The sequence below is a fragment of the Periophthalmus magnuspinnatus genome, chromosome 15 (assembly GCF_009829125.3).
Source record: "Periophthalmus magnuspinnatus isolate fPerMag1 chromosome 15, fPerMag1.2.pri, whole genome shotgun sequence".
NCBI lineage: Eukaryota > Metazoa > Chordata > Actinopteri > Gobiiformes > Gobiidae > Periophthalmus > Periophthalmus magnuspinnatus.
Genome location: NC_047140.1, coordinates 1,382,665 through 1,395,287, shown reverse-complemented (window position 1 = coordinate 1,395,287; position 12,623 = coordinate 1,382,665). Strand labels below are relative to the sequence as shown.

General features: G+C 39.6%; 1 protein-coding gene across 3 annotated transcripts in view; it reads right to left on the bottom strand.

Moving 5' to 3' along the window:
• Positions 1-12,623, bottom strand: part of chrm3a (cholinergic receptor, muscarinic 3a) — a 96,849-nt gene that overhangs the window by 63,074 nt on the left and 21,152 nt on the right. For all 3 annotated transcript variants that reach the window (XM_033979729.2, XM_055227262.1, XM_055227261.1), the window contains exon 2: positions 3,643-3,756. The gene's annotated coding sequence lies outside the window, so the exon portion shown is untranslated. The remainder of the gene's footprint in view (positions 1-3,642; positions 3,757-12,623) is intronic.

Genomic DNA, 12,623 nt, shown 5'->3' with positions numbered 1-12,623 from the left:
TTATGATCTAAAATGTCTGTAGAAATACTTGCAAAATGCAAATGCCTTCTTTTGAGAACATCAATATTCATAATAGAGCTCTTTTTAATACTGACACCAGTCTTCAAAACACCACTGAGTTGACAGATGATGTGAATTTCCGAAGTAAAGGAAAATTAATGAACAGAAAATGAAATACAACTTCTACTTTATATGCCCTGGTACATCCCTCCCTTTTATGGGTTAAACACATACTCAATATAAAATATTTAAGTGGGATTTTCAGCAAAGACAGACTAGTCCAATGATTAGCCTGTAGCTTTTAGAAGTGTTAACATGAGTCACATTTTTCTGAGGGTGAAAACAAACTTGTTAAGTCCTCCGTATCTGGATAAGACCAAGATGTTTGTATTAATAGACACGTTAGGCTGGAGATTTCCGAACTTTAGCAAAGATTATAGAGTAATTGAAAGTATGAAGCCAAGAAAGCTGGGCTGAATGCTAAATAGATTTTTATAACGCATTAGCACACAGGAGCCCTGTGTCTAATGATGCCCCTGTAGACTGGAGTGTTTTTACTGTAACCCACCTTTAGTCCCCACAAACACTTTGTATATTATTCATGACAGTCAGGTCGATGTGCCGAGGGGATGAGCGTGCACTGCGCAACATGCTAATTAAAAGAGAGAAGGTTGTTCGTCAATTAGTTTAACTATTTTGGCTGAAATGAAAAGGGGAAAACATTTGTGGGGCAAAGAAGCCATGAAGCAGGTTGGCTCTATTTTGCAATGGCACTCCAATTTCCCCCATCAATTTAAAACATGTGCAGTAGTCAAAATCCTAAGCTGGTCCTGACAGAGCTGAGCTCAGGGTCAGGAGACAGGTCCACAGAGACCGTGTGGCAGCTGCCCACTGCTCCTGACAGGCTGCCCCAGTGAAATCGAGGGATGGGTCAAATGCAGAGGACAGATTACCCATAGAGATCAATAAAGTGTACCTTAAGGAAATAGTACACATATATAGTTTTGTAAGTTAAGTAGTCGTTCCCGCTACCAAGCTGAGACCAAGCAAAAAATGAATAATGCAACAAACCATAAAGTGTTTGTCTTGCCACACAATGTATGCATTATGCAAACACAAAATAAGTACAGTGCAAAACTGTGGTCCTCTTGGTCTTTAAGAACAATGCTGCCATCTCCCTTTGCCTTGGACATACCATGTTCTTCAGCATAATCTAAAGACATGTGTCTCTACATAAGTGCCAGGCTAACCTTTCATCATGAATGTAACAGGCTCATGCAGTTTATGTTAATAAGCCAATTAGCCAGCTCTGACTGCAGCTGGTTTATCCGCAAAAAAAAAGCAAGTAGACAGCTACAACAAAGTCCTTAGTCTGCCATTGTCTTCGATGATTTATAATTCGGAGGTGTAGATCTGCCCCTGTAATCACTGGGATATACACAAGCACATGCAGGAATGAAAGGAGAGCAACAACACAATGTGTCGTGTAACAGGGTGGCTTATGATTAGAGTTCAGGAATTTGGGAGGAAAATAAATCTTCAAATTTGCATGATGTCTGCGTAATCCCTCAGTTGTCCAGGTGTGATGAGCTGGACAAAGGTTTTAGAGTGAAGATGTTTCACCATTCATCCATATGGCTTCTTTCAAATTTGCATAAAAATAAAAATGGGAGTCGGGTTATGAGTGATTGCAATTCATTACAAAATTATAAATTGGTGGTTCTTGGCTACAACAACAAATCCTAGGGGAGGGATTTGGATTATGGACAGTTAGAATCATACTGTAATGTGCTTTGTAGCCATGGGTTAATTTTCATCTGTTATCCCACATTTACTCTCACAAGCACACTCTCATTCACACACCAGTGCACTTCAACACTGCAGGCATGGTGTTGCCTAAGGACACAACGGCAGTTTGCAGTGGTCTAAGGTGGATTTGAACTAATATAGGTAGATGTCTTTACTTTATTTCTGAATGTCATCTTGTGCATTTGTTCACATTTGGCACTGGCCCAAAGAGTGCTGCAGTTACCAATTATTAAACAAAGTAGACTGCTCAATAATCTGTTTGATGTTGTTCACTCCAAGTTCATATGCACAAATATCACAAAATCTGATATTGTGTCTCACTTTTTACATTGTCCGCCACAACAAACCCTTCCCATGTAAGTAAATCTGATGAGGGAGACTGAATGCATTGGCCCAGACAGGTAATCACATTTGAAGAAATGAGATGACACAAGTGGTTTATCTCTGCATTAAGAAGAGCTTCTTCACCAGACACAAAGTGCATCTAGATACACCACCACGCCTCCAACTTTATGTTACCGCAAACCCAAATTAAACGCTGATTTCTCTAGTGCTTGGAATCACTCTCACTGTTCTACTGATGTGCGTCGTGACCAGCTAGACTCAGCATGCAGCGTGTAGCCGTCCAATGCATCGTTAATGGGAAACTGGCTTTCTGATATGGCCATGTTTTGAGTTGAAAAATTATTACGCTTGGATGCCGATGTTAGATAAGTTTTCATATGTGTTCCTTTAAAATCATTCATATATATATATATATATATATATATATATATATATATATATATATATATATATATATATATATATATATATATATATATATATATATATATATATATATATATATACATATATATATACGCGAGAATATACCTACCCAAATGTGAGCTAATATACCTACCCTACAGCTATGCCCAAATTAGACATGTAAACTTTTGGTCATCTACATGTCGAGCAATTACCAGGGTGCTCACCATTGGCACTAGGGTATAAATGACAATTAGCCCCCTCCAAACCAAATTCCAATTATGGATCTTATGCACATATCCATTGTGGTTGCTTAGGAACAGTGCCTCCCCCCTCCTGTCACGCTAATGCTGTGGCCCCAATGACATTTTTGGGTTGCTTGTTTTATATCACCCCCCACGGTTTAATCAAAAAATGTACCTATGCTCTGTGTTTGCTCTTGCATTTCCTGACATTTTCCCACTATCTGCTTCTCGTCTGAGTTGACTAATTACGCCGCACATTAATAAACATCACTATGATTAGGATCTGAGCAGACACGGTCCGATAGTGCATTTCCATTTTGGGATGCAGTGAAGTTGTTGTGTTGTTTGCATTGTTTAGTTATAATTGAAATTCCATATGTATTACCGCACAAATGGATGGATTACATAAGATAAGTTTATTCCCTTATTTAGACAAAAAATACATTTATATACACTGCTATATCCAGACATTCATTCACACTCATTTCTTCTTAGAATGCTTGGAGATTATATTACATATTTTTGCTCGCTCAAGCAGGTATACGACAATGCCTGTATGTTTCAACTCTAATTATATCCACAAACTTAATTATTTTACCGTTAGGCGAAACCGCTTTTGAGCAACAGCGGGTAACATATTACAACTCCGCAATTTAGTTTCAGATCGCACAGACCCTATTACAACGGATCAGTCTAATATCAACAAACTGCAAATGTGTGTAGAGTGACCTCTGACACTGGCCTGTAGTTGGTGTTGAATGATATTTTAGTGCAACATGCAGTGAAGGAGATTTGTTCCATTTGTGATGATCTGTGATGGGTGGGAATATGTACTCACCAAATGTTGCGGGGAGTATGTCTGAAGGTCACCTTTCAGCAGAACAGGGCCGTGTGGTGTCCATGTAATCTGCTGGGGATGAGCACTTGTCCAGCGTTGGCTTAACCATTGTCACTGTGAGGGCAAAACAAAACAACAGGTCAGAGAATGAATGGGTCAAAAACAGTACGGCTAAATGAGGAAGGAAAAACATTTGTGGTGTTGTGAGAATGTAGAAATCCCACAATCTCACACAAGTTGTATCTAATTTCTTATTAATTTGTACATTTTCATACTTTTTGCTCTGAGAAAAAAAGTTTTCGGTAATCAAGGTAATCAGGTTCCAACACCCTGTTTTACACATGTGAATCAGAGGAATAGAGTATGTGAGGAGGTTAGCCACCGTTCCCTGCTGGAGAGTATCTGTCAAAGGGAAGAATGGCATGTCTTCATGTCTAGGGAAGTCTTGATGCCTTATATAGTCCTGGTCTAGTATGAGTTGCTGCAGCAAACTGGATCAGGCCAAGGGCTATGGAAGCAGACCTTATGAGAGCTCATTAGATGAGTCTTTAAATCTACAGAGACAAATATGAATGCATTATACAAAATGGGCTGCTATTAAAAATAATCTAAAGTAAAGGAGCGGTTTCCAGAATATGAAAAGTGACTATTAAAAACCTGCGCTTTGGAAGGTTTCATGAGAAAAGTGAGATAATGAGCTCACTGAGCTACATGTCCATAGCAGTACGGTGCCTATACAGTAGGTTTTAAGGAAAGAACATACACTCCAAAGGCCATTTGAAACAATATTTCTAATGGGAACTTGTGTGACATTTCCGATACGCAACATGCAGCGCAGGTACATTTCTCAGTATTGGCATTTTCTCTGTCTTTCCTAGACTGTGTTTGCAAATTCAAATGTATTATGTACGACTCAAAAACAATTCACCAGTTTGCCTGCCATGGTTTGTGAGAGGTTTCCTGACAGGAAGGAACACTTCATCCTAATACCGATGACCTCAGTGCTCTGAGCTTCAGCTGAGTCTGCAGGGCCTCCTCAAGTGGGCCATAAACGGAGCCCCAATGAGACAATCAGCATTTTTAAGTTTCCTCTCAAAGTCTGTGATGAGGTAGGATAAGAGGTCTCATTTGCATATTGTATGAAAGAATGAGAGGGTCTTTCCCACAATCATATAAAATGGCAATTCCTATGACTGTAAATGTGAAAGTATAAAAGCTCATTATGAACCTGCAAACTTGTGGCACTCCTGTGAAAGAACTGACTGGGTTAGGAGTTGGCATAATGTTTGTGCAATAACAAAAGTCTCAAGCACAAAGCAAAATGGTGAGAGGGGGAAGAGTATTTATGGTTAATCAGCAGCATGTGCTGTACAGGCAACAGTGACAAAGATGTGATGCTATACAATGTAGGTGTCTACTACTACTACTACACATATTCACATGTCAACAAAGGTAAAACTTTTCACACTAAAAACACCTATGGCAATATTTGACTTTTCAATGTACCAGTACAGTAAACCTAAATTCCAAGTCTATAATGCAAACATTTATAGATTTGCCTTTAAATAAATCTGAGCCTCCCTTTTTTCCATGTTGTACAACTGTTAAAACATCACATTATCATCTGTGTAACCCACTTAGCAAAGTTTTGTCTTCCCCACACGCCCTCTTTTCTTGTTTATGCGTAAATGTACCAAAAGCAATGATCCATACTGCTTCTTATGGACTCATGGCTTGTCTATAAACCTGCGGGTGCCAGGGAAAGCTATCACGGGGATATTTACACACAGCGGAAAAGTCATAGGGGAGTCTTACTACCCCACAGAGCGGTAAGAGATACAATCTACCACGGATGCGCCAGTTACACTCAAGTTTGATAGGTTAGATTATAAAGATCAGACATAAACCACTGCAAAAAATCTCTTGGCTAACCGTCTCTCTTCTCAATTTACACTACTCCTTAGCGCTGTCACATAAATCGCCTGCAGAATGCACTGGACGAGAATGCGTTGATATCGTCATCATTCTTTCCTTTGAAGGCCATGTAAGTGAGAACAACTATAAAACAGATAGGATTGATGCATTTGGCGGATTTATGTAACACATTTGAATTGGGGTGAAAAATATTTTGGGGTGAAAGGGCAGATGTTTACTGTTTTAGATTTTATTATGTGAGTGTTCTATCTTTGTTTGACGGAAAAATGTTCCATGATCCTAAATGCTTACAAATTATGACTCTGCGTTCAACCACCTGCTTGTAAGGGCTTCACGAGTGCCTCTTCGTGCCTTGAGGAATTGTCTCCCGGATGGCTTTTTCCTGATGAAGAGATTCGCTATATTGTCTCCAGCTGCGATACGGCATACCAGGATGTGTAGGAGTGTGTGTGCCTGCATGCAGGAAAACAGGACAACGATAGGCGTACAGTGAGACCCCAAAGGGACATTGTGTGTGTGTGTATGGCTGGGTTGCCTTTGAGATGGGAGCCAAATTCATCCTCTTATTGGTGACATACATGGAGGTGCTCACTTGGACGCTCTCCATCTGCGGCTGCTGATAAGACACCGGACACCTCACGTCCAGCGGAAGGGCGCCATTGTGTGGGAATACTGTGTGATTATTAGACACATTAAGATCGGCTCAAATCATTTCACTTCATGTATGCCCTTTCAAAGACTGAGGAGGTGAATATAAAGATTTCTATAAGAACTCCAACAGCTCAGTTCCACTTCATTTTCCCTTATATAATGCAATAATCACTATGGATTTTAGGGTGAGTTCAAGGATTTTCAAGCAAGCTTCGGCCAACCATGTGTTTGCACAGCATATTTGGGTCGGCTTGTCTGAATTAATTACATTACATTCAAAACCCCTGTATTTTGGTTCATGCACCAATGATTTAATAAAGTCCAAAATATTCTTCAAAATGATGACTAAGCAGAAAATATATAAAAATGAAAGCAGCATAGATGATCTGTTACTATCGGCAAAGTTTTCTTGTATGGTTGAGCTACAAGTCACATGTTTAAGGTAAATTCAGGTAAGTGAGATTGAATGGAAAAAAATAAAGCAAAACAGTAAATACTTGTGTGTTGTGCAAATGTTTCAACAAAGTCTGCATAAATGTTCAAATTTCAGGGGAAGCATTGTGATTTTTCTTTAATTCCCAACATTGATTGCTGATTCTTGCTTTATTAGAAAGACAAACACACAACTTGCATTTCAGATCAATTTTAAACACTTTGGGGTTTTTGTTTTTTTTTTGGTTTTTTTTGTAATTCCTCTTGGATGTGAATAGATAACCTACATACTGCACTTTGAACTCCTTTTGTTTTTAATGTTTTCTGTATTTATGGACTATGCTTTTTGCACAGCACTGAGGGCAGACAAATTTCCGACGTGTGGGACAGTAAAGTTAATCTCAGTCTACTGACTGAACACTTGTTATGTATAAGCTATAGTCAAAAGCTTCTATCATATTTACAGTTATTATGCAGCTAATTTTTCTCCTGGGGACCCTGAAAGCCTCGCAGTGGACAGGCACACTGTTAATTGGTTTACACATGTCGGCTGTGGGACTCAATCGCAGCCTATCAAAGCAGCCTGGGAGCAGCTTGACCGAAATAAGAGCCTTAATCAGAGCCGTACCCAAAGCCCACATTGTCCCCTGGAGGAGTCTCGGTAAAAGGGAGCAGATTTTTAATGGCACACCTCCCTAACTGGAAGTAGTATCCATAAACATTTGCAGTCACAGTGGACCACCAAATTATTTATAAGTCACAACAAACATGTATCGCTGAGATAAACAGGCTTGATGTTGCAGTGGGCATAAAAGAAGGCGATGATCTGAGTCAAATGAACATCAAGTTATAAATGTATCTGCAATATCTGAGCCCTACTTGGGATCAGAGCGGAAAAACCCGTATGCTGCGTATGCTGGGGTGAGGCACTTTAGTCTTGTTTATGGTTGGGTAATGGGCAGGAAAGTTTTTGAAAAAGTCCAATACATTTTTATCACATTTGGGTTTCAGTTGGAACAACATTTGGATAGATTTTTCATAGCTGAGAACACAACTTTATAAACTATTGATGTACTTTTTTCTTGTACGAGGGGCATTCTATGAAATACTAAATGTATCAATTTTTATTTTTTATTTTTTCAGTGAAGGTTAGGGACAAAAAATACCCTTTTTACTTCCTCTATATATATCCAGACTGACCGTACAACTTTGGTGGCAGAAGAAACTACTTTTCTACACTCTATGCAGTCTTGTGAGTGTCCACAGGGCTGGAACAAGTGAACCAACTGATAACAACTAAGCGATTATTGAGATAATTGCCAGCTAATTCAGAAATCAACTATACACAGACTCTAAAACATGCCATGAGCTGACAGAAGATTGAAATACAGTCCATGGGACATTAAATGGGTACAAGGGGAGCTTTTTACTCTCACACACCTGGGATACTGTCCCGAAGAAGTCGGACTGCAGATGGTGCTGTTGTCCTGCCTCCACCAGTAGAAAGACAGTACCAAAACCTGTTTAAATCAGCTGACTGGACTCATCACACCAACATCACATGACCACTCTGAGAAAGTGGTAGTGAGCTAGTGAGCAGTCCAAACTGCCTGAAAAAAATCTATTAAAATTAATTATCGGAAGACCAGATGAACCTCAGTTGGAATAAATTACCTTTCGCAATATAAACAACTAATCAATAAATCAATCATTGTTACACCTAAACTTTAACTTGGTTAATGTAGTTTCTATTAAAGGCACTAGCTTCATTGCAACATAACTTGTTCTATCTGACATGCTGCCTTTGTGCACCTGAACAAACCTGAAGTAGACCTCTCAATAGATTTACACCAACGGCTAAATGAAAGGAATTTATGAGCTGACTTCTGTAGAAATTATAACCCAGACAAGGGAGTACTGTTTTCCTTTTGTGCAGCCCCTGAAATTTTGTTAAACTGTCTGGCTGCAATATGTGTGCAGGTGGTATTGTAACAGGCCATATCATTATGACCACCTGTCTATTATCACATTTCCTGCTATACTTCAAATATGTCTAGTGCAGCACATTTCCTTTCTTGGAAAATATTTGGAAATCCCTTACCACTCTGGGAATATCAGCAAGCATTTTGCACCATGTTCTGCTCAAGACAATAAATCATCGCAACTGGGTCCAGTACACATTTGTACACATTTTTATGCCTGCCCAATTCTACTAATTGTAACTAGGAATGAACAAATAATAAATAAATAAATAGACTTTTACATTAATACAAGAAATTAATGCATTTCAGAATATGTTTGAAGAAGTCTTAACTGTTTTTTTAGCTGCTTTTATATTTAACAAGACCCCATTTGAAAAGCAAATATATATATATATATATATATATATATATATATATATATATATATATATATATATATATATATATATATATATATATATACCATTCAAATTACAATGTAGATTAAATCATAATATTTGTCCTGGACTATTGTTTTCTTTGAACTAAGATTTAAATTCTCATACTGCCTATTTTTTCTGACAATTGTGTCTGCTTATGATCTTTTGTCTGCCTGGTGCATAACTCTGATCTTGCATAATGCGATATTATTAATCTAACAAAAACCCCATGAACAAAACAGCATGACTGGAGTCTCGCTGTGCTTGTCCAAACTTTCACATAGGTAATAACAGCACCATTTGTCTGCCATCTGCTCTGTCACTGCTCCCTCACCATTCTGTGTCACCTTAATTGCTCTTGTTACAAACCATAATCCAAAAGTCAGAACAAATGGCCTAAATGTGGTGGGCTACTGAGAGAGAGGTGGTGCAGGGGTCCACAGTGTTATCACCATAACTACAGCTGATGATCTGAACATGCAATACTTCCTGTGAAATGAGCCTTAGCCCATGGAGGTGGACCAATTGGCAGGAAATGAGAGCAAATTGATTGAGGAGCAGATGGGAGAGAGGCAGCCAGTGTAAGCACACGCAAAGCTGCGAAGGAAGGAAGTCAAGATGGAAACAGAGCTCCGAAGCACATGACATAATAACTGTACGCGACAACAATCTGTGCTCTATGGGTTATAAAAGATATTGTGGAAGTTTTAAATAGAAATACACACAAGAGAACAACCAATATTTTAGAGCTCTATTGACCTATAATGGCAGATCAATTATTTTAGTAGTGTGATGTGTTAAACACTGACTTTCTGCAAGTTCATTTAAAAGTTCTTAAAAATAATCAAAATAAAAACAGTTTTACTTATAACTATTTTATACTGTTTACTTGTATTTTAAACTATTCCAAATAGCTTCTCCATCCTGATAGAGTAGTATGTGAACATAGGTCAATTTCATTATTTTTTGTCCTATAATGCAATGTAATCTTCCATCCATCCATCCATTTTCTTCCGCTTATCTGGGGCCGGGTCGCGGGGGCAGCAGTTTAAGCAGGGACTCCCAGACTTCCCTCACCCCAGACATGTCTTCCAGCTCCTCCGGTGGGACCCCAAGGCATTCCCTGGCCAGCCGAGAGACATAGTCCCTCCAGCGTGTCCTGGGTCTTCCCCCGAAACACCTCCCTAGGGAGACGTCGAGGAAGCATCCTGAGCAGATACCCGAACCACCTCAACTGGTTCCTCTTGACGTGTAGGAGCAGCAGCTCTACTCCGAGCTCCTCCCGTGTGACTGAGCTCATCGCCCTATCCCCCTCCCCGAACCGCCACCTTAACGTGGTGGAGGGGTTTGAGCACTCGAATGGGTTTCATGCCCCTGGTGGGGTCACCCATGACAAACAGGTCCAGGGGGAAAAGTCAGACTAAGACCAGTTCAGAAGTCCCACATGAGAAGTAATATAACGAGGTCAGGTACATCACCCGTTACCAGGGCCCCACCCTGGAGCCAGGCCTGGTGGTCGGGCCTTTCCCCACGGGGCCCGGCCGGACCCAGCCTGAAGGAGCTACATGGGGCCGTCCTCCCGTGGACCCACCACCTGCGGGAGGGGCGGGTGCAAAGAGATCCGGGCGGCAGTTGAAGGTGGCGGCCTCGACGACCGGATCTTTGGACATGGAGACTAGCAATGTAATCTTTATAAAATAAAAATTATTGGCAATGAGTGCTGACAAGCAACTTAGCAAATAATAAAACTCTATGAGCGCACTCTGATGAAATCTTTCCACCTAACAAGACAAGAGGAAACAGGGAGTCTTGATATTTGGCCGCATTCGTACATATCTTCCCTGGACTCCCACGTTTGTTAAATATTCACTTTCTAGGACGCAGTATTGCTCTGGGACTGTCGACCTATCACTCAATGCAATGTAATGTTTTGAATTCATGCACACTTATGGCACCAAAGGTCTGAGTGACCCAAGAACAGTTAGCATGAGAGCTATGCAGAAGCCTCCCAAGCCAAGCATTTCAGTTTGCAACTAGGGAGAGTAAACAAGCGGATGGGTCACTTGATCATTTCTAGACAGCACTCCCTTTTCAAATAGGTATTCAAATAGCTAGGGTACTTTTAAAAAAGTTTGTGTTTTTTCAGAGCATGATGAAAAGTAGCAATGGAAACTTACAATTAAAAAGTGAGAAATGTGCTCATATTATTAACACATAGCTAGCTAGCAGAAAAAATAGTTTGTTGTGGCCATTAAAGAAAATATATGTATGGAGTTTTACAGAAGGCTTTAGCTTCCCCTCGTTAACAAAAAAAATGCTATGAATTCCATGTGGCTTCTTATCTTCCTATACAGTACCGTCGACTGTAGTGGCAAATAGGCAGAAATGGTAATGTCTGCTACATAAAACCACTGTGACGTGTAATTATGTGTGTGGATTACAAGTAAAAAAAAACAATAAAGTACTAGCCACTAAGAGTAACTACTTCATGGTTAAGTGTTGTTTCTTGTATCAGTTAATATTATATTATTGAGTAGTGAGGTCACAGTATGGTAGTAGTAGAAAACATAGTCAGTATATATTCTTGTTGCACAATAGCAAAGTATAGCAATATTTTTTTTTTGTTTATTCGTTTGTTTTTCTTCTAATCAAATAGTACATTAGCACCTTGGGTTCTTTTTAAAGACGATACATGTCCAATCCTTTTTGACATTTCAGCTGATAGCTGCAAGCCATCTTCAGCCTAACGGACCTAGCAGGTCACTCAGACTGACCACGCCTCAGCCCGATGGTCTGAGGAGGAGGGTCCTAGGTGTGTGAAAGGAGGAACACTCCATTTTCTGATTTCAATTTCTTCCCTGAACCAGTGTTTGAACTTGTTGTTTTCCAATCAAATGACCTGTGCCTCGCCCCAAATCTCTAATGTGGTTATTTCTTTTACAGTGATCTAATATGGCAGATTTGAGATTTTCCTGCTCTGCTCTGTCTTTTTGTGCTCTGGTGAGTCGCCCTTGTTTCCTTCTCACATTCCTTTCGGTGTTATTTATTTATTTATTTTTATATGGAATCTCACAGATTGTGCTACATTTTTGTTCTTGTGAGATTTTATCTTTAGGGTGTACTCACTACTATCTTTGCTTTATTTATCACCTTTCCACGCCTACAGGACGTAACAACAACTGATATACCATAGGTCACCACCAACACAGGTAGATACATCTCCTATGTCTTTAAAAAGAACCCAAAGTGCTCATGTATAAAAGAAGACAAAATGAATGCTTTTGGATTACAAATAATACAAAATTTTAGAAAACTATGTTGAAGTCCCAATCAAAGTGCTTTATGGAGCGCTACATCAGATACAGCGTGCTCTTTTACTTGGGCTGATCTCACGTAGTCAGGGTCAGAAAATGTCCATTATTCTGCATTTGTCTGAGGGAGTTGCCACATAAATCTCTATGTGCTGTCAGACTACACTAGAATATCCCAAAAGCCCCTCCAGTCTGAAGAGTGAAATATAGCACGTCACATATTAAAATAGATTGATTATTAGCATAGCCGT